This window comes from Cryptomeria japonica, chromosome 5 (genome assembly GCF_030272615.1).
Source record: "Cryptomeria japonica chromosome 5, Sugi_1.0, whole genome shotgun sequence".
In the NCBI taxonomy this organism is placed as follows: domain Eukaryota; kingdom Viridiplantae; phylum Streptophyta; class Pinopsida; order Cupressales; family Cupressaceae; genus Cryptomeria; species Cryptomeria japonica.
Window position 1 is genome coordinate 629,191,791 of NC_081409.1, and position 19,860 is coordinate 629,211,650.

A 19,860-nucleotide genomic window follows, 5' to 3' on the forward strand; every position below is an offset into this window, starting at 1 on the left:
TTTTTTAATTGAATAATTTCATACCTCACAATGCAGGGTACATGAAGGGTTAACTTTGGGATATGATCAACATTCCCTGAATTAGTGAGTATGGGTTTAGGGCCACTACAAAAAATGGTTTCTAATAATAATTCAGGATTTCAATGGTTATCCATTCAATATTAACTTGATTAAGAGCATGTCATAATCATCATGAGAGGATTTTTACATATCTCACATGAATGTGAATACTAGGGGAATCGTATGGATACACTTTTCACCAAGAAGACTCAAGTTTTCACCCTAGCCCATTTATATAGTAGACCGAATTGAAAGTATGACATTAAATCATTCCCTCTCATAGATGAAATGCACTAGGAGGTAGGCTCTCTAAGGAAATACCATGGTTTCTCTTACACCCACCAATGGGGAGAGGATACCTCCATGATATTTTGGGTTCTAATCTAATAACATAAAAAGGTAGGTTTGGTTTTTTTATCACCCAATCTTGTGCAAGGGGAGAGCATGTACCTACTAACTTACAAACACAACAAACAATCCTAAGAACTAATCAAGTAAAAATACAACTAACAGCCACTTAGTGATAAAATAATTCTTTGACTAGCGAACCTCCAAGACCATAAATTAGTAGTTTTTTATTGGTCTTTAACTATCATGGACAAGCTCCACAAATGTTAGTGTTAGCACTAAAACCCAAGAGAAATCAACACAGGTAGAGATGTCACTTTGCAAGTGGAGATGGTGTTCTACCTGATTAGATGTCGAAGCATAGACACTACAAGAGAGGTACAAACACCAATTTAGGTCCCTACAACAAACAGTTAGCTCAAAAGTTGAAATATTTAAATCTTATAGAAAACCAGGTTGTTAGTAAGAGTGGAGATGTCAGTATAGGTGCACAAACATCGATGTACAAACATACAAAAAATAGTGAGCTATTAAAAACATAATAATCAAAAATTCTACATAGAGAATAAAATTATCAGTCTGAATACATTGTTTTAGAGGCGCAAACGTTAATTTAGAGCCCTGCAGTAGATAGTTAGTTTAAAAACTAGAAAATTCAAAAACCTTGCAAAGACAAAAAAAAGTGTTAGAGAAGAGATGATATTTTAAGGGAAGAGATGCCATTTCAAAGGTACAAATGGTGTTTCACAGTCACAAACACCATTTCGCTAGTCTGTGCATGTAACCTTCACAAAAAAAAAAATTGTTAGAAACTAGGGACGTGGGTCCCATCGAGCATGCCAAAATGAGAGCAATGAAAAGTAATACATTAAATAACATGTAAATTACCTAATCTAAGTGAAAAACATTAAAAACCATATACCATCAAGCTCCATGGATTAAGTAGGAAATGGATGCACCCATTTGTTTGCTTGTTTATGGTTGAATGTGGGGTGCTCTCCAAATATCACAATAATGTTCTTGAAAGGACGTAATAAATAATGGATGTTCAAATGATATGGAAATTAGGCATAATGTGATGGAAATAGGATAGACAACTGAGAGGGTGGGGTGAATCAGTTGTCTCAAAAATTCAAGCAGCTTAAACTTATTCTCAAATCTGATAATTAAACATGAAAGAATAGATCAACAACACATCATAAACACATATAACACCAATATTTTTGACATGGAAACCCAGTTAAGGGAAAAACCATGGTGGGGATGAACCCACAAAATAGGTATACTATATTAGAAATATTACAATGGGGAATTCACATGCATTCAGGCACACTGCCTAGAGATCACTGCTCAAAATAAGAAGGTTTACTGCCAAGGCTCACTACCTATACAAACAATCACGGATCACATCCGAAAATTATGAACTAGTGAATAACATCTCCTTAATGCCTGGTTTAGTTCCATTGAAGCACAAAACAACTTTCTTTTTCGCACTTCTTCTCTACCTTCAAAAGATGTATACATTCAGTGCACAAAAATTCATCCATACACACACCTCGAATACAAAGTTATTACAAATATTTATACATGACATCAACCTTGGAGAAATCATCAAGGTGGGCTCAACATTCACCACCTAATTACAAAAATACAACCACACTCAATACAAAATTACATGCAGATCAAGCAATGTCGATCAAGACATAGCACAGACCCAAATCTTTCACCTTGAACACATTACACCTCCAAGAATTACGCCTCGAACATCCACAAAATGCTACAAGCATCCAATCAGCCAAGAATATGAAGAACACCAAAATACCAAAGGAAAACATCAATTATGAGCTCAACAATCAATGCAGACCACCAACACAAAAGGCACATGATCCAGAAACATCCACAAGCATCATAAATTACCATAGTAACATCTGCACCAAGACAAATTACTAGAATCACTAGTATCTTCATACTGGACCTCAAGAACACTAACTGCAATGACTGTCAACCTTGAAAAATCACTTGTGGACATCCAAACCATGAACCACTTGAATTGAGGACACAGACCAATGTCCCAAACATACCTCCAAATCCACATAACAAGATATTACAATGTGGAGCAATGCAGATCAAAATACTATCATTTTGTCACCATTGAATAACTAAAAAAATAGCCACAACATAGATACCCATAACTCAATCAAATCTCCAAGTCGACCTCTAAACCTTGAAGTGAATCAGCTATAGACAACCCTCTACAAACCCTTTAATCCACAAACTTTGATCTTCATCATGCTTACAACACTGAACAAACTAACTCACTGAACTACACTACATCATTCTCTTAGACAAAGAAATATGTTGACATTAATGACAACACATCTCTCAAATATCTCTCAAGTACATATTTGCAATATTCTTCCAACAATCTCCCCCATTGGCATTGATGGCAACATATGGTGTGAAAAAAAATCAATGACAAAGAAAAATCAATAACTCCCTCTTAGACCTTGTACACTACTCTACTCTTTATTTATCTCTTTACAGTTTTTCACATGACTCTCTCCCCATTTGACATCAATGACAAAGGAACATATTTACAAAAACCACATAACTGATTACTCCCCCTGAGCAACAGCCACCAATCATCAATCTGATTCACAAGATATGACTGTGAAATGCACCAGACTGATGCATCCAAACGCATCTTAATTTTGATCAGGAGGGGAAATCACCCCTAAATTCCCTCTAAGATACTCAAAAGTGTCCTTAGGAAAAGGATTCATGAAGATGTCTGCAATATGTTCCTTAGTAGACCCATACTCCGATCTGGCTTCCTTCTCATTTACCTTTTCTCTCAAAAAGTGAAACTTGATGGATATATGTTTAGTCTTTGAATGCAACACTGCATTCTTACAAATGTCAATTTCACTTGAATTGTCATAGTAGATAGCAATAGGCTCATCATACACTACTCTGATATCCTTCAACATCTACTTCATCCATATCACCTGAGTACAATTGTTTGCAGTAGCAATATGCTTTGCCTTTGTAGCAGATAGAAAAATAGAATTTTTCTTTTTGTTCAACCATGAAACCAGTCTTTTTCCCAAGAAAAATTCACCACCACTAGTACTCTTCCTATCATCCACATCTCCTTCCCAATCAGCATTAGTAAAAGGAACTCAAAGTAAAATCACCATCTTTAGGAGACCACAGACCAAAATCAACTATTCCTTTTAAATAGTTGAAAATTCTTTTGACAACTACAACATGACATTCCTTAGGATCGGTTTGAAATCTAGAAACAAGACAAACAACAATCATGATATCAAGTTTGGTCTGAGTCAAATAGAGAAATCCACCAATCATAGATTTGTATCTAGTCTAATTTTCCTTAGGGGGGTCATCATCTTTAGTCAACTTACATCCAATCACCATAGGAGTACCAACCGGTTTTGAATATTCCAAACCAAACTTCTTCAACAACTCTTTTACATACTTGGACTCAGATATAAAGATTCATTTTTTTTACTGTGTAATTTGCAAACCCAAAAAGAATTTCATCTCTCCAATCATAGACATTTCAAATTCATTTTACATTCCATTAGCAAACTTTTTGCACAAACTATCATTCCTTCCAAAGATAATATAATCAACAAAAAATTCAACAATCAGAATGTTATCATGATCAAACTTGAAGTGTAGATTACTATCAACAGTACCTTTGTTAAATACTAGCTTTAGAAAATACTTATCTAATGTCATACCATGCTCTTGGGGCTTGCTTTTGTCCATACAATTCTTTCTTCAACTGAAAAACAATATCTCCTTGATCAGATAATTGAAATCCATCTAGTTGCTCAATGTACACCTCTTCTTCCAATTCACCATTCAGGAATGCTAACTTGACATCCATCTGATAAACTTTGAAATCCTTGTAAGAAGAAAAAGCAAGAAAAAATCTTACAGCTTCAATTCTTGCCATAGGGGCAAAAGTTTCTTCAAAATCAATTCCTTCCATTTGTGAATATCCTTTACAAACAAGTCTTGCATTATTTTCAACAACTTCACCTTTCTCATTCAATTTTTTCCAAAAGACCCATTTAGTTCCAATTACATTTTTGTCCTTAGACCTAGGAACAAGATCCAATGTATTATTCTTTTCAATCTGCATCAATTCTTCTTCCATTTTTTTTACCCTATGTTCATATTTACACTCTTCATTTGCATCCTTAGATTTAATCTTTGAAATCAAACAATACTCAACTTGATCTTCAACAATTCTTCTTCTTGTTTGAACATCTTTATTTCTATCTCCTATGATTTGATTTTCAGAATGATTCAACTTTACATACCTAGGAGTCTTGGGGTTTTCTTTAATTTCAGACTCTTGTGTTCTTTCTTCAACACTTGTACTAGTTCCTTCTCCTTGAGGCACTGAATTCTTCAGAATGGTTTGGACTTGATTTTGGGTTAGAGGTTGCTTCCCATTTGTTTGTACTGTCACTTTGATCATCTGAATCATATCTGCAAGATTTGTATTGTCTCTCACTGCTTTCATCAACCCTGACATTTGCACTCTTAACTATCTTCCTTAGTCTCTTATTATAACATCGGTAGGCCTTCCTTTTGGTAGAATAACCAACAAATATTCCTTCATCACATCTAACATCAAACTTTCCTAGATCTTCATCCTTCTTGATATAACATTTACTTCTAAAAATTTTGAAATATTTAATAGTAGGAGCATGACCAAACCATAATTCATAAGGAGTCTTACTGGTATCACCTCTGATATGCACCTGGTTAAGAGTATAAAAAGCAATACTCATAGCTTCTCTCCAATAGACATGTGGAACATTTCCCTCCAACATCATTATCCTGGCAGTTTCATGAATGGTTATGTTCTTCCTTTCCATAACTCCATTTTTTTAAGGGGTTTTCGAAGAAGATAATTGTCTTGTTATCCCATGTTCTTCACAAAATGTATTGAACTCACCGAAAGTGATTTCACCACCTCTATCGGATCTCAAACACTTCAGCTTCAAACCTATCTCTATTTCAACCATAGCCTTCAAAATATTGAACCTGTTTAGAGCTTTAGACTTCTCCCTCAAGAAAGTAACCCACATCATCCTAGAATGGTCATCAATAAACAACATGAAATATTTGTCTCCTTGCAAACTTTTCACTCTAGAGGGGCCACACAAATCAATATGCACAAGATCCAATAATTCACTTGAACAATGCTTCTTACTCCTGAAAGTAACTCTGGTTTGTTTCCCCAACTGACATTCCTTGCACATAGTGTTAGCAGGTCTCATCAACCTAGGAAGACCTCTCACAACCTAAGTAGTGTGTGTGTGAAAAAGGGTCTGTAGCTACAAGCACAACACTTCAATTAAGACATTACATGTATGGTTAGTAATCAATAATCAATAAATAAAAAACCATAACAAAGTGACTAATTGCCTTCTAAAAGATGCAAGTATAAGATTGCTCTCAGATTTTTATAAGCAATACCAGTGACTATACTACACCAAGATGAAGGATTTAATCTATATGAGAATGATATTAAGCTAAATGGATGCAAGATGGATGAATAATTCAAGCAATAATAAATTCAAACAATGATGGATTCAAGCAATGATGGATGCAAATAATCTAAAAAAAGCACAATGTATTCAATGACTCCAAAGAAAAAATCAATGTAATAATAATTAATCTCCAAGCATGTTCTCAAAAATCTCTGGGGTGAATTGAATGAGAGCTGAAGGCTGAATTTATAGAGAATTGCCAAGAGAGATGATGAAAAAAGCTCAATTTAGGATTAATTGAAAATAATTGAGAAATCAGGTTCAGTAAACCTTGAGATAGATTTCAATTATAGTTTAATTGAAATGCATTCAGATAGGAAGTTCAAGTTGCATTAGAAATAATATTAAATTAATTCCATTCATTTGTGATAAAAATAGATAATTCTTTGATTTATTCAAGAAAAGAGTCTTTTCAATGCAACTGAACTTCTTTTTCTGAAAAGCTTTGAGTTCCAATTTTAGAGAATAATTCAATAATTCAATTAATTGCTTTTTTGATTTCAAGTTCTAAATTTAGAAAAAGAAATAATATCTCAAGTTGGATTTCTCTCTCAATTCAATTCTTTTATTTTAATTTTCAATTCAACTCTTGCTTTGTAATTAATTCTTCTTTTGAAATAAATTAATTCTTTTTGCATGATTAAATGGCAAATTTATTAATTAATTAAATATGCAAGGATATTTAATAAATTAAAATAGAATAATTGATTAAAATGATTTTCTTGGAATGATTCCATTAATTAAATAAATATTTAATTAATATTGAGTAATTGATTTGCCATGTGACATTTGATGATTGAAGAATTAATAATGTGCTCAAGATTGATTTAATTACCTTTGTTTAGGACCTTGGTGATGTTGTCAAGATTAGGGGCCCATGGTTTAGATGACCATTTTTAGGGTATTACATTTTCCCCTTTACTTTTATTGTGTGAGCAGCACATTGGTTCAAAGAATGTGTGATGTCTAGGAGATGCCAGTACTGAACTTGATTGATCACGAACCAGATGAAGAGCAAGGTGTTTAGCTTTATTCGAAGCAATGAAGTTGAATGAAGTTTGATTAAAGTGATACCGATCGTCAACTTGATTGAACTTAGGAATGATAGAAAACAAAAGATACTGAACTTGAACTTGATTGATCAAAAAGCGGATCTTACTGATCTAGACATAGCGAGTAAAGATAAAAATCGGTCCTGAACTTGATTGATCAAGATACAATGAGTGAAGAATAAATTATCCAACTTGATTCAATGTGATGAAACTGAACACCTACTTAGATTGAGCATGTGATCAAAACTACTCTTTAAACGTTTGATTGAGTTTAAACGAATAATCAGCTTGATGAAAAGTGATGAAACTGATTAACGTTAAGAGATTGATTCAGATGAAGACAAATATTAGCTTGATATGAAGCGATGAAACTGATATGCCCCTAGCAATTGATTCAATTCAAATGATCGAGAGATCTCAACTTGATGTGAAGCGATAAAGCTGAGATGCCCCTTAGCAATAAGGATTTGTTGATTGTCTTTAGTTGAAAAGATTTTGCTCGACTTTTGATAAATATTTTTAAAAAAAATTCTCGACATTGAAGATGTGAGGTCATGAGGTCATGAGTATGCCCCTCGGGAGAAAAATTGAAAGATAGTGAGGGTACAAGATTTTAGGCCATTTTTGGTGATAATTATTTGAGCATAAATTGATTCTAAGGATTTTTTGAAGATTCGGCGTTGATTGATGAGAAATTGAGCGCAATTTGAAGAAAGAATGAGTATTTGATGAAAAAGCACTAAGTGATCCAAATTTTCTGAAATTGACTAGGAAAATGATCTCATATTTTGATTTCGATCCTAAAATTGGAATCAGAATGGGCAAATTAGCTAAGGGTATAATTTTCATGTCCATCGGAGCAAGTTGAAAAATTAGGGTTTTGGCTATATAAGGGGTAAAAGTGTCATTTTCAATTCCTTTTAACCTCCCAAGTTTGAAAATTCAAAAAGCCTTCTATGAAGAAAATGATGGTCCCTACTCATGAGCATCAATTCAAGCACCAGAGATGATATAATCGACCTCAACACTATGAGCCAGTGGTAAGTGGTCAATCTTAAGCCTTTTTATGTTCTCAATTTTGAATTTTTTTGTTCAAATTTCAAGTTTTCGCACGTTTTAAGTCGGCCAATCTCATTTTGTTGTGTGAGACAGGATCATGTGAGATAGGATTATGTCTTGTATGACAAACTGCTATATTTTGTTTTGTCATTCAGACCCCACCCTTATGTCGTACGACAACCTTCATAAAAGACCATTTTGTCATTTGAAGTCTAATCTTTTGTCGCATGGGAGTCTTTTGTCATACAGGGCCTAATTCTGACTCGTATGAGTTGTTGCCCTTTTGTGTTTTGTCATTTGGAAAACAGTGAGCATTTTTTAATGTCTAAACTTGAAATTTTGATTTTGCAATTGGCATAGTTGGATTTGCATGATGTTTTACTTCTCTTCTAGGCTTATTTGGAATATTTTATGATGCTTCATTGTGTGATTTTTGCAGGTTTGATTACCTCATGTGCTCTTCAGATGTGTTTATCCACCTATCATGACATTAGTTTGGCAGCTATCAGAGGTTGACTAGGCTCACATTGATTTGTGCGATTTCACGCACCTTCTTAGATTACCTAATATCCATGTGAATCACGGTATGCTCACGGCGTTGGTAGAGAGATTCCATTCAAAGAATAACACATTTCATTTACCAATTGAGGAGATGACCATCACTCCTGAGGATGTATATAGGATCCTCTATATCCCTTTTGCTAGGGATAAGGTGGATTATGATGCAGCACACCTTCCCGGATTACAGGCAATTAGGCATGTCTTCAAGGATCCTGATATATTGACACGTTCCATCAATTGGGCATCATGATGAGCAAGTACAGTGAGGAATTTCCTCTGGCTTGTGTCCTAGCAAGGTTTATCGGCTACTTTCTGATGCCAAATAGGGGACAACAGGGATTCTAGTGTGGTTGGGGCAGGATGCTGGAGAGATTGATGGAGACCCCTTAGAGGCTTGGCTGGGGTTCATTCATATTAGCCCACATGTATCACGAGATGCATGAGATAGTGTACAGGGAGGGAAAGAGCATGGCCACTGGTGTGTTGATCTTATAGGTTTGGGATTGGGAGCACCTTCCCATTTGTCAGCCTATTGTAGATGACAGTAGAGAGCTTAGGCAGTCGATTATATATAGGTATGTCGATTATGTTACACAACCTCATCTGGGCAAGACCAATTTTTGGCGGTGGTAGTTAGATGACCTTATAGCCATGATATGGAAACATTATAGGGGCCTAGAGCCATGGGATGACTAGCGGTTGGTACATCGGGATATTTTTGTTATGCACCCATTTATCGGTAGATCGCAAACTATAGTGGAGCGATTTGTAGTATACAACTGATGACGTAATATAGCAGGCCTCAGTGTGCTTCACAGGAGTTCACAGTGTATGCCCCATATGCTAATGAGGAGAGGCAGGGATGGTCACTGAGGTTATCCTATGCCTTGAATATGTAGGAGATGACTAGTCTATAGCAATTGAGATGGGACTACTTGGATGATGTTGCAGATGTGGGGGTATTGCCCCAATATAGGGATTGGTTCCAGCAGCATCCATTCCCTAGGTTGACAAATCTAGCTGAGCAGGTTCCTCATATAGAGGAGGTAGACGATGATTCCCCCACACCAGGATAGGGACAGGGTCAGGGACAGAGATAGGGATGAGGACAGAGAGTCGAGGCTCAGAGACAGGTAGGTGGTGATCCTAGTGCTAACAGCAGCAGGGTTCTAGCTGGTCAACAAAGGGGTGAGGGCAGATCCCTTGGGAGTATAGGTGTGAGGTTGGGCGAAGCTAAGGAGGAGCGAGTAGCTTCGAGACAAGTCCGATAGCGGTGGGAGGAATAGGGTGGAGTTGGAGGTGGAGATGGGGGTGGAGAGCCTGTGAGAGAGTAGGGGACTGACATGGGACGGTCGATGAGAGCACGTCTTGCGGAGTTGCAGTTATAGTTGATTGTGGCTTAGACTCAGCTAGCAGAGTGAGACCAACAGCTAGCAGAGCTTAAGGTTGAGTGCAATTTCCAAGTCACAGAGATGAGAGAAGAGATGAGAGAAGAGACAAAGGCTTTGTGGTAGGAGGTCCTTCACCAGACGAGTAGGGCAGCATACTATGTTGCAGCGTACAGCGTAGCAGTTCCAATTGCGCAGCACATTGTCCCCTACTCGCAGTATATGGCATGGTCAGAGGGAGCTTGGGCACCTCATCAGGATCCTGGTCAGCGAGCTCCACCTCCTCCACTAGTTGATGAGGGAGGGGCTGAGAGCTAGATAGTCTTTTTTGTAGCTCTGCTATTTTTGTAGACATACCCATTTTTATGTAGCCTATACGATTCTTGCTCCGATGGGAGTTTGTACATGTCATTTGATAGCATTTTGTACTCTAACTTTATACGATATATATACAAGATCCGATTAAACTTCATCATACTTGTGTTGATTCACTTATGAGATGTGTTCTATATGCTTTATTCTATATGTATGCATTTCTTTTCAGCATGGATGTATGTAATACAAATGATTATGGATGTCTATTTTTGTTTCTTTTCATATGCAAATAGATGACTGTGTAATGAGCACTATGAAATGTATGAATCTATGTAAGATGTCTATGTATGTAGCTAACATCTCAAAACACAAGTACTCAATCAAAAAAATGATGAAAAAGAGACCACTTAGCATAAGAAATGATGATGCTTTCAACTCTCATAAAATTAAGAGATCATTATTATCACAACGAAATCACTCTAGATTCACAAAATACAGAATGAAATGCAAAATGATATGCAAAATGCAACCTAAACCTAGTCACCAGATTTAAAATACTTAAGCTTCATCACCAAGCATAATGAACATAACAGTACAATCTTTATTATCTTGTCTGCAATGACCCTTTTTTTGTTCATATCTGTGGACAGATTTCGCAGGGACCTGAATTGCATCATAAAGAAATTTCCTCAAAACAAACAAAGAAATGATGTGGACCTCCCTGTAGCATTCAAATAAGTGGAGTCAAGGTATGTGAGGCAATTTCACCTTGATGAGAAGGCTCTTATCACAGACACCCAACTAATTTTATGTTTCCAGATCATTGGGATTCATTCCTACAAGAAGAAAACAAAGAAAATATTATGTCCCCAATCCTTGTTCCTCTTAGTCGCAATAGACTTCTTCGAGTTACTCAGAGGGATAATAATCCAAAACCAATATAAAAGACAGCACACAAAGAAAATTTTCATTCATAGCTCAAACTATTTAGTGATTGTTTTCCATTATGTTGTTTTGCTTGTTTACTCAGTGATAAAACTCTTCAGTAGTCAGGAGACAGGTGACTAACTCGGAGTGGACGACCAAGTTTCACTGATGGAAAGATGACTTGATTGATACTACTTAGGACATGTAATGTGCTCTGTCAATTAACCTAAGACTAGGATGTTGATCAGTTTCAAGTCATGAGGGTTCCAATGAACCAGGATGTCACAAAAGTGACTAAAATATATGTACAAGCGAAAGCAAAGATGCAGGAAAGCGAGAATGCCAGCGTTGCATTGATAGATGGAGTGCTTGAGTACAAGAGGCGTCTATTTACCAGGTTTTCACCTGCTTGGCAGAGATTCATTTTATTTTTTACCAAGGTGCTTGTTTACCAGGTTTTCACCAAGGCATTTTCTCTATTTATATTTTTTCTCTTTTTTTCTTTTTCTCTTTTTTTTATTTTTTCAAGACTTTTTCAGCTGTACATGTTGTTGGAGCAGAGAATGCTAAGTGAAGAATTTATTCAACTGGATGGTGTTAATTGGTTCACAAAGTTGTTCTCCTTTTGAGTTTGAGAGTTGATAGGCACCAGAGCCGAATACTGTAGTAATGATGTAGGGACCTAGCTAGTTGGGTTCAAACTTCCCTTTGTTGTCTCAAAACTACTGATTTTTAGGATTTTCTCTCAGGACTAGGTTACCAACCTGAAATTCTCTTTGTCTAACTTTCTTGTTATATCCTCTGGACATTCTCTTCTGATATACTTTGAGATGATCAAACGCCACTTGTCAACGCTCATCCAACAATTCAAGTTCTTGCAATCTAGATATTCTATGATCTTCATCAGTAACAAGGCCTTGCAAGGAAACTCTTAGAGATGGTATTTCTACTTCAACAGGTAATACTGCTTTAGACCCATACACCAAAGCGAAAGGTGTATACCCAGTAGGTGGTCTGATACTTGTTCTATAAGCCCATAGTGCAAGATTGAGCTGCAAATGCCAATCCTTCACAGATTTGTTCACTGTTATGTGCAAGATAGTCAGTAGGTTTTTGTTAAATGCATCGGCTTGTCCATTACCTTGAGGGTAATATACTAATGACCAGTGTTGTTTTATTTTAAATTTCTCATAGAGCTCGTCTAGATCTTTATTCTTGAACTGTCCTCCATTATCAGTCATGATGGATGAAGGTATCCCATACCTACAGATGATATAGTTTAGGATGAACAAGGTGACTTGTTTACCAGTTGCTTTGATGAGCAGAACCGCTTCTACCAACTTGGTGAAATACTCAGTGGCAATTATGATAAATTTGTGTCTATTAGATGAAGCGGGATATATCTAACCAATGAGATCAAAGGCCCATTACTGAAAAGACCAATGTGTAGTGAAGGGTATAAGATCCCTTGTTGGAGCATGTATGAGATTTCCATGTAGCTTACATTTCTCAGAGGGTCTTAGCAAATTTAATAGCATCTTTCTCCATGTCTGGCCAGTAGTAACCAACCCGTAATAGTTTCTGAGCTAAAGTAAGACCATTCAAATGAGATCCACAAATACCTTCATGAACTTTCGATAATGCACGTTTAGATTCTTTAGTTTCTAGACACCTAAGTAATGTACCATCCAAACCTCGTCTAAATAGATCGTTAGCAATGATAACATACCGCGAAGTAGTTTGAGTTAGTTTTCTTTTCTCATTATGGGTAAGATTTTTAGGGATAATTTGGTCTTGTAGATAAGAGTAGATGTGGCTATATCGGGATGAGTCATGTCCAATAATAGCACAGACTATTTGGGTCTCAGGAGAATCATAGGATGGGTAATGTAACTCTTCCACCAGGAATTCAAAGCAAAAATTGGACTCTTGTAACTCAGGTATAGACACCAAGGTGGCCATAGCATCTGCTACTCTATTTGCGGATCTAGGAATCTGTTGGAATGATACAAAAGAAAAATACTTCTTAAGATCATCCACCATCATTTTATAAGGCATCATTTTCTCATCTCGAGTCTGATATATATCATTGATTTGATTTATAATTAGCTGAGAATCTCCATAGATGTGTAATTCTGCAACCTTCCATTCAATAGCTAGCTTAATCCCATTCACCAAAGATTCATATTTTGCAATGTTGTTTATGCAAGGGAATAGAATCTTATAAGACTTCAGGATTGAGTACTTCTGAGGAGTAATAAATAGTATTCTACCACCGGAACCATTTTGATTAAAAGATCCATCAAAGAACATCTTCCAGGGTTGTTGAGTAAGATGCATTATTGATTCATCTAGAAACTCTATATGTAGTGGTTGAGTGTCTTCAAGTAGAGCTTTAGCAAGTTGATCAACAATTACCTATCCTTCTATGCATTTGTGTTCCACATATTCAATGTCAAACTCTATAAGGATCATGACCCATTTCGCCAATCTTCCTGTAAGTGTTGCTTTATTGAGAAGGTATTTGAGTGGATCAATTTTAGCCACCAGCTTGACTAAATGTGCTAACATGTAGTGTCTCAGTTTTTTTGATGCAAAGACTAATACCAAGCATTCTTTTTCTATTATACTATACTTCATTTCATAGGACACCAATGTCCTGCTGATGTAATAGATAGCTTGCTCCTTTTTATTGTCATCCTATTGTGCCAGAAGTACCCCACATGATGAATCAATTGCTGATATGTATAAGATTAGTGGTTTACCCTGAATTGGTGGCATCAATATTGGTGGATTAGATAGGTACTCTTTTATCTATTGAAGGTGTTGTTCACATTCCTCATCCCAGTTGTATATTATTCCTTTCCTCAATACTTTTGTGAAAGGTTGAGGTTTGTCTGCTAGCTGAGAAATGAAGCGTCTGATGGATTGGAGACGTCCCTATAGACTTCTCATTTTACTGATGTTCTTCGGAGGTGGTATTTCCATTATGGCTTGGACCTTCTCAGGATCAACCTCAATTCTCTTCTTTGACTTGATGTATCCAATTAGTTTACCAGATGTTACTCTGAATGCACACTTCTTTGGATTTAACCAAAGTTTGAACTTTTCTATTATGTCTAGTATAGGACCTAGCTCTTGAATATGCGTGGATCTCTTCATAGTCTTCACTAAGGTGTCATCAACATAATCTTCCATATTCTTGTGCATCATGTCATGAAAAATAGTAGTAACTGCTCTTTGATAGGTTGCTCCTATGTTCTTTAGCCCAAATGGCATGACATTCCAGCAAAAGGTTCCCCATGCATAGGTGAAAGTTGTCTTTTCTTGATCTCCAGGAGCTATTTTGATTTGATTATATCTGGAGAATCCATCCATTAGTAAGTACATCTCATACCCAGTAGTCATGTTGACTATCATATCAATGTTTGGTAATGGAAATTCATCCTTCGGAAAAGCTTTGTTGAGATCTCTGAAGTTAGTGCAAACTCTGATAGATTTGTCTGCCTTTGACACAAGTACTATGTTTAAAATCCATTCGGCATAATCTATAGCTCTAATGAATCCATCTTTTAGTAGTTTTTCTAGCTCAGTCTTGACCAACAGTGCCACATGTGGGTGCATCTTATGGAGTTTTTGCTTGACTGGTTTGACTCCTAGTGTGATAGAGAGATGGTGCATGATGATATCAGGATCCAGGCCTGGCATATCAGATTACGTCCATGCAAAGTTTATTTTCTTTTCTGAGAATAGATGAGTGAAATCCTTCAATTCTTCTATTGATAGTGATTGAGCTACATGAATGATGTGTGGTGTCTCTTGACTCCCAATGTTCACTAGCTAAGTTGTCTCGATCAATATGGAAGACCTTTCCTGGAAATGAGTTGGCAGTACATCAAGTATCTCACCTTCAGGCACCTCAGAGAGGTTTTCACCTTTAGGTACGTCCTTTATTTTCTATTTTTTATAATCTGACACCGCCACAATGTGGTTTTCACCATCAAATCTTTTATTTTTATTTTTCTTATTTTTGTGACTAAGATACTTGATATTCGCTTTAGTCATGTTTTCACTTTGTTCACTGGTGGAAGAGTCTATAGGCTCAACTGCATTGAGATAATAGGCTAACATATAGTCATTGGCAAAAGTAGGTATATTCATGGGCCGGTTCTGTAAAGTACAATCAATTAGTTCTGGATGTAGTAAGGATAAATGTTGACAGGTTCAAGAGCATTCACGATATTGTCATCACAACTGTGGATCAAAAAGTTGAGTTCCAGAAGGATACCTTGCGTAAGTGTCTCGAGACAAGGAAGAGTAAGAACATGATTATTAAAGTTCACGTTAATATTTAGTTGATCTAATCCAATAGAAATACTTGTAACGTCATTCCCTAGACCAGACTGGACTTCATATCGTGGTTTGACAGCGATAAGATCAGTAGATAGATTTTCATTGTTTACATCAGATGATTCAGATTTTGATGCTGAGTAGATATTGTCCTGAATAGGACTATTGTCAGAGTCATCAGAGTCATCGGATAAACTTTCCAAGTCTTCTTCAAGTGATTTAGTGAGCATATCTATGGTATCGGTATCGACACCAACATCTTTAATGTTGCAAGTTCCTCCATGTTGTGGCTCATTTGTCATTTGTATCTGACATACCTATTGACATGATCTTGATGTTTCTGTGATTTGCTTTCATCTACTCCATTCAGCTTCTTCTGGACTAATAATTGGTTCTTGTTCTGTAGCTTCTAACTCTTCTTGTGTTGTGTTATACTAGATTTGTTCTATTTTAGCATAGGGGCAAATATATAAGAAATTTTCTGGTATTCTTCCTTCTTTTAGTCCTTGTTCATAGTTTGCTTGTCTCTTTTGTCTAATTTCCTATATTTCCTTCTCTAGTTTTATGTGCATCAACTCTTGAGTATCATCTATGATACCACTAGACTCTTCTGGAGTTTCTATAGTGGATGTGTCTGAGAGGTGATCTAGACCCCATTCATACTCATTTGAGTCAGTCTCTGAATCATCCACTTACTGCCTACCAGTGTATGTGACTAGAACTTTTAGTGGTGCAAACAATTCTCTAATTCTTACTACTTCATCTCTTATATCCTCTGGGACCTCAACTTCTTGTAGTATTGTAGCTAACACCATCGGAGCTTGAGCACTGACTATTTCTTCTTTCTTGACTGCTGATTCTTCTTTCTCTTTTCTACACTCTGCTTTTGTTTGTTGAGTGTTTGCTTCCTATAATGTTGAAGGCGATATCCTTTTCTGCCACTTAGACTTAGAAACATGTTTTTGGTCTGATGTCTTTTTTGGATTGTACCCCAATCCAGCCTTATCATTTGTGGATTTTGTTTGCAGCTAAATTGGTTCAGTAATACCCTCTTGATGTTTACCTAGGGGACCAATACCTGAATATCCCATGTGTTGAATCATCTTGTAGCCAAGACCATATTAGTTTGAGTAAATCTCACAATGTCATACCTCCTCGTTTTGACTATGTTCCTTAAAGAGCTAGTTAAGAACAGTATCCTCTTCTATTTCATCTGCCAGGGAGGTAGAAGACTATACAAAGAGACCATCATATATGGTATTTGGAGTTGAAGTATGTGTTCTCATAGCCTCTGATGGCTTGCCCAACTATTTTGGTGATGGAGGGAGAGAAACTAATGAAAGTATCGGTTCTATCTTGTGGCCATCCATGCCGGTATTTGTAATCTTCAATCTCTTTTCTAAGTCTTTCATAAGTGCTTTTGGATCTTCATTTGTAGAGGCTTCCCTATTATGAGGAACAAAAGTATCTGCACCTTTTATCAATGCATTACATACAACACTTGTATCAGTGGGCATACTAACTTCAACTCCATTATAAGGGAATTTTAAGCATTGATGGTATGTTGACGGTATTTCCTTCATTTCATGAATCCACGGCCTACCCCGTAAGATATTGTATGACAAAGGAATATCAAGCACCTAGAAAAGGACATCTCTTTCTATAGGTCCCACTCTGATAGGTAATCATACCAGACCTTTAGAGGTCCTTTCTTCTTCATCATAGGATTTTATTGTTATTTTCTTGTCAGGATCAATGACATTTTTAGAGAATCCTAGTTGTGTAAGCAGACTGTAAGTATAGATATTCAACCCCATGCCTCCATCTATCAAAACACATTTGACTCTGTGTTTATAGATCATGGCTTCAATATGCAATGGTTGGTTATGTGGATGATTTAGCGATTTTTCATCTTCTTTAGAGAAGGTCAGATAGTGAGGTGAAGTTAGGTGACCCACCATAGACTGGAACCGATCAATGTTTAAGTCCTTTGGAACATTAGTGGTGAGTAATGCTTTGTCTAGGATCTCTTTGTGAGTAGAAGAGATTTTTAGTCATTCAAAAATTCAGATTTGAGCATTTGTCCTTTTCAATTGCTCAACAACGCTATATCTAGAGGATGATGTTGAAGTGAGCCTTTTAAATTTATCCAAGGTTGATTCTTTTTGCTTGTTTGATGGGGTTGTTGTGTTTAATGTTGCTTGTTTGACGGGGATGTTGTGTTTAATGTTGCTTGAGCTGGGTCAGAAGAACTAGCTCCTTGTAGAGTGACTTTCTTTTGAGACAGGGTCAAAACTCTTGCATATCGTGATTCATTTGGTTTATCTTGAACTATAATCACATTGCAATATTCCAATTGGGAAGGCTCAGTCATGTTGATAATGTTGTCGTGGCTGGTATAAGTATAATTTACCTTGGCACCTCCTTTGGTCTTTGAGGAATCACCTTGTTCATAAATAGGCAAAGGGTCCTTAAATGCTTTATGATCAGCATTAGTCGAGTGATTCCCAACAAAAATTTTACCAGTGTCTATGAGATCTTGTATCTCATGTTTTAGCTTCATGCAATTGCTTATGTTATGACCTTTATTCCGATGGAAGTCACGATATTCATTTTCTCTCCACCATCTTGGTTTGACTTATGGATCATATGGTCTAGAGTTATCTGGTAGCGTTATCAGGTTGTTTGCCAATAGAGTTTTGCAAGCGGATTCATGTTATTCTTCAAGAGGAGTGAAATCACGCTTAGGTTTGGAAAGCCAAGGCTTCTCTTTGGACCACTCTTTTGTTTTCTTCAAAGGATTTTCTGTTGTAGCTTCAACAGCTTTGAGCACTTGTGTGCCACTAGCCAAGTTGAATATCGTGGGCTTTGAGTTGGTTTTAATAGTGTCTACTACTCCATCATTAACAAAATTCTTGTTGTTGTCTTTGCCAAATTTCCAACACTTGTTCTTCTCTTTAGAGTTAGATCTTGGTTGTGTTTCTTTCCAAGGTGAGATATCCCCTTTTCTTTATGAGCACATCTTCCATTCGAATGGCATTATCTACCATTTTGTTAAATGATGGGTGTAATTGCATTTGTATACTATATTTCAGTTTGGGGACCAAGTTATTGATAAATATATCCATTTTCTCAGAGTCTGGGATAGGTCATGGATACCTAGAGAATATTTTTCCCTAGCGTTGGAGGAAAGTGAGAAAAGGCTCCCCTATTTTTTGTTTAGTATTGCAAAGATCAATCATAGTCATAGGATGTCGAATGTTGTATTATTATTGTTGTAAAAATAGTTGGATTAGTTCTTCAAACATTTTTATTCCTTTAGGTAGGCTTGAGAACCATTCCATGGCTTGTCCTCCCAAACTCCTCGGGAAAAGGCGCATGAGATACGTTTGATCATGCATGAACTCCATACAGGTGGCACAAAACTCTCTAACATGATCTTCAGGATCTAAGGTACCATCATATTTGTCAAATTTGGGGATCTCAACTCGTGAAGGAAATGGAGACATGTATAGATTTTTGTCAAATGGAAATGGGCATATTGTCTCCAGAGAATATTGTTTTGGGGATTTATCCTTATTCTTCAATTATGTGATCTCAGTCTGTAAGGCTTCTAATCATCTGTGTACTGCGAGTATAGGTGACTCTTCCTTTTTAGTGATGAGTGTTTGAACATCATAACCAGTAGGTAGTTTGGTACCTTATTTTGCTAGTTTTAGGAAATAGTCTTCCTTTTCTCGAGCTAGGATAGCTGTCATCATTTTTCTAAAGTCTTAGTCCTTTTGACAGATGAGAATATCCTTTTCTAGGGGTTCAACACCTCTTTCATCTTCACTTGATGAGGAATTATTATCAATTTTGTGAATACTAATGTTGTCCTTGTTCTTGTCATTGTGTTTCGTCTCATATATAGTGGGAGATTCAGGTTCATCAAAAATTGGTCTACCTGATGATGAAGGTATGCCAGCGACTGGATCCTCCACGTAAATTGGGTTATCTTGATATGAGAAGGTTTGTCCTTTTCCTTTGGCTTCTTTCTTATGAGAACTCCTATTTTGAATAGGCATTCTTATGGATTAGTGTGACCTAAAGTTGTTTGTGATGCAGAGGTCAAGATCAATTTCAGAGCTAGTTTGTTCGGTTAATGTATTGTTTGAGAGAAATAGCTAAGATTTAGTCTAGTTTCAGGAAAGATCTATCATG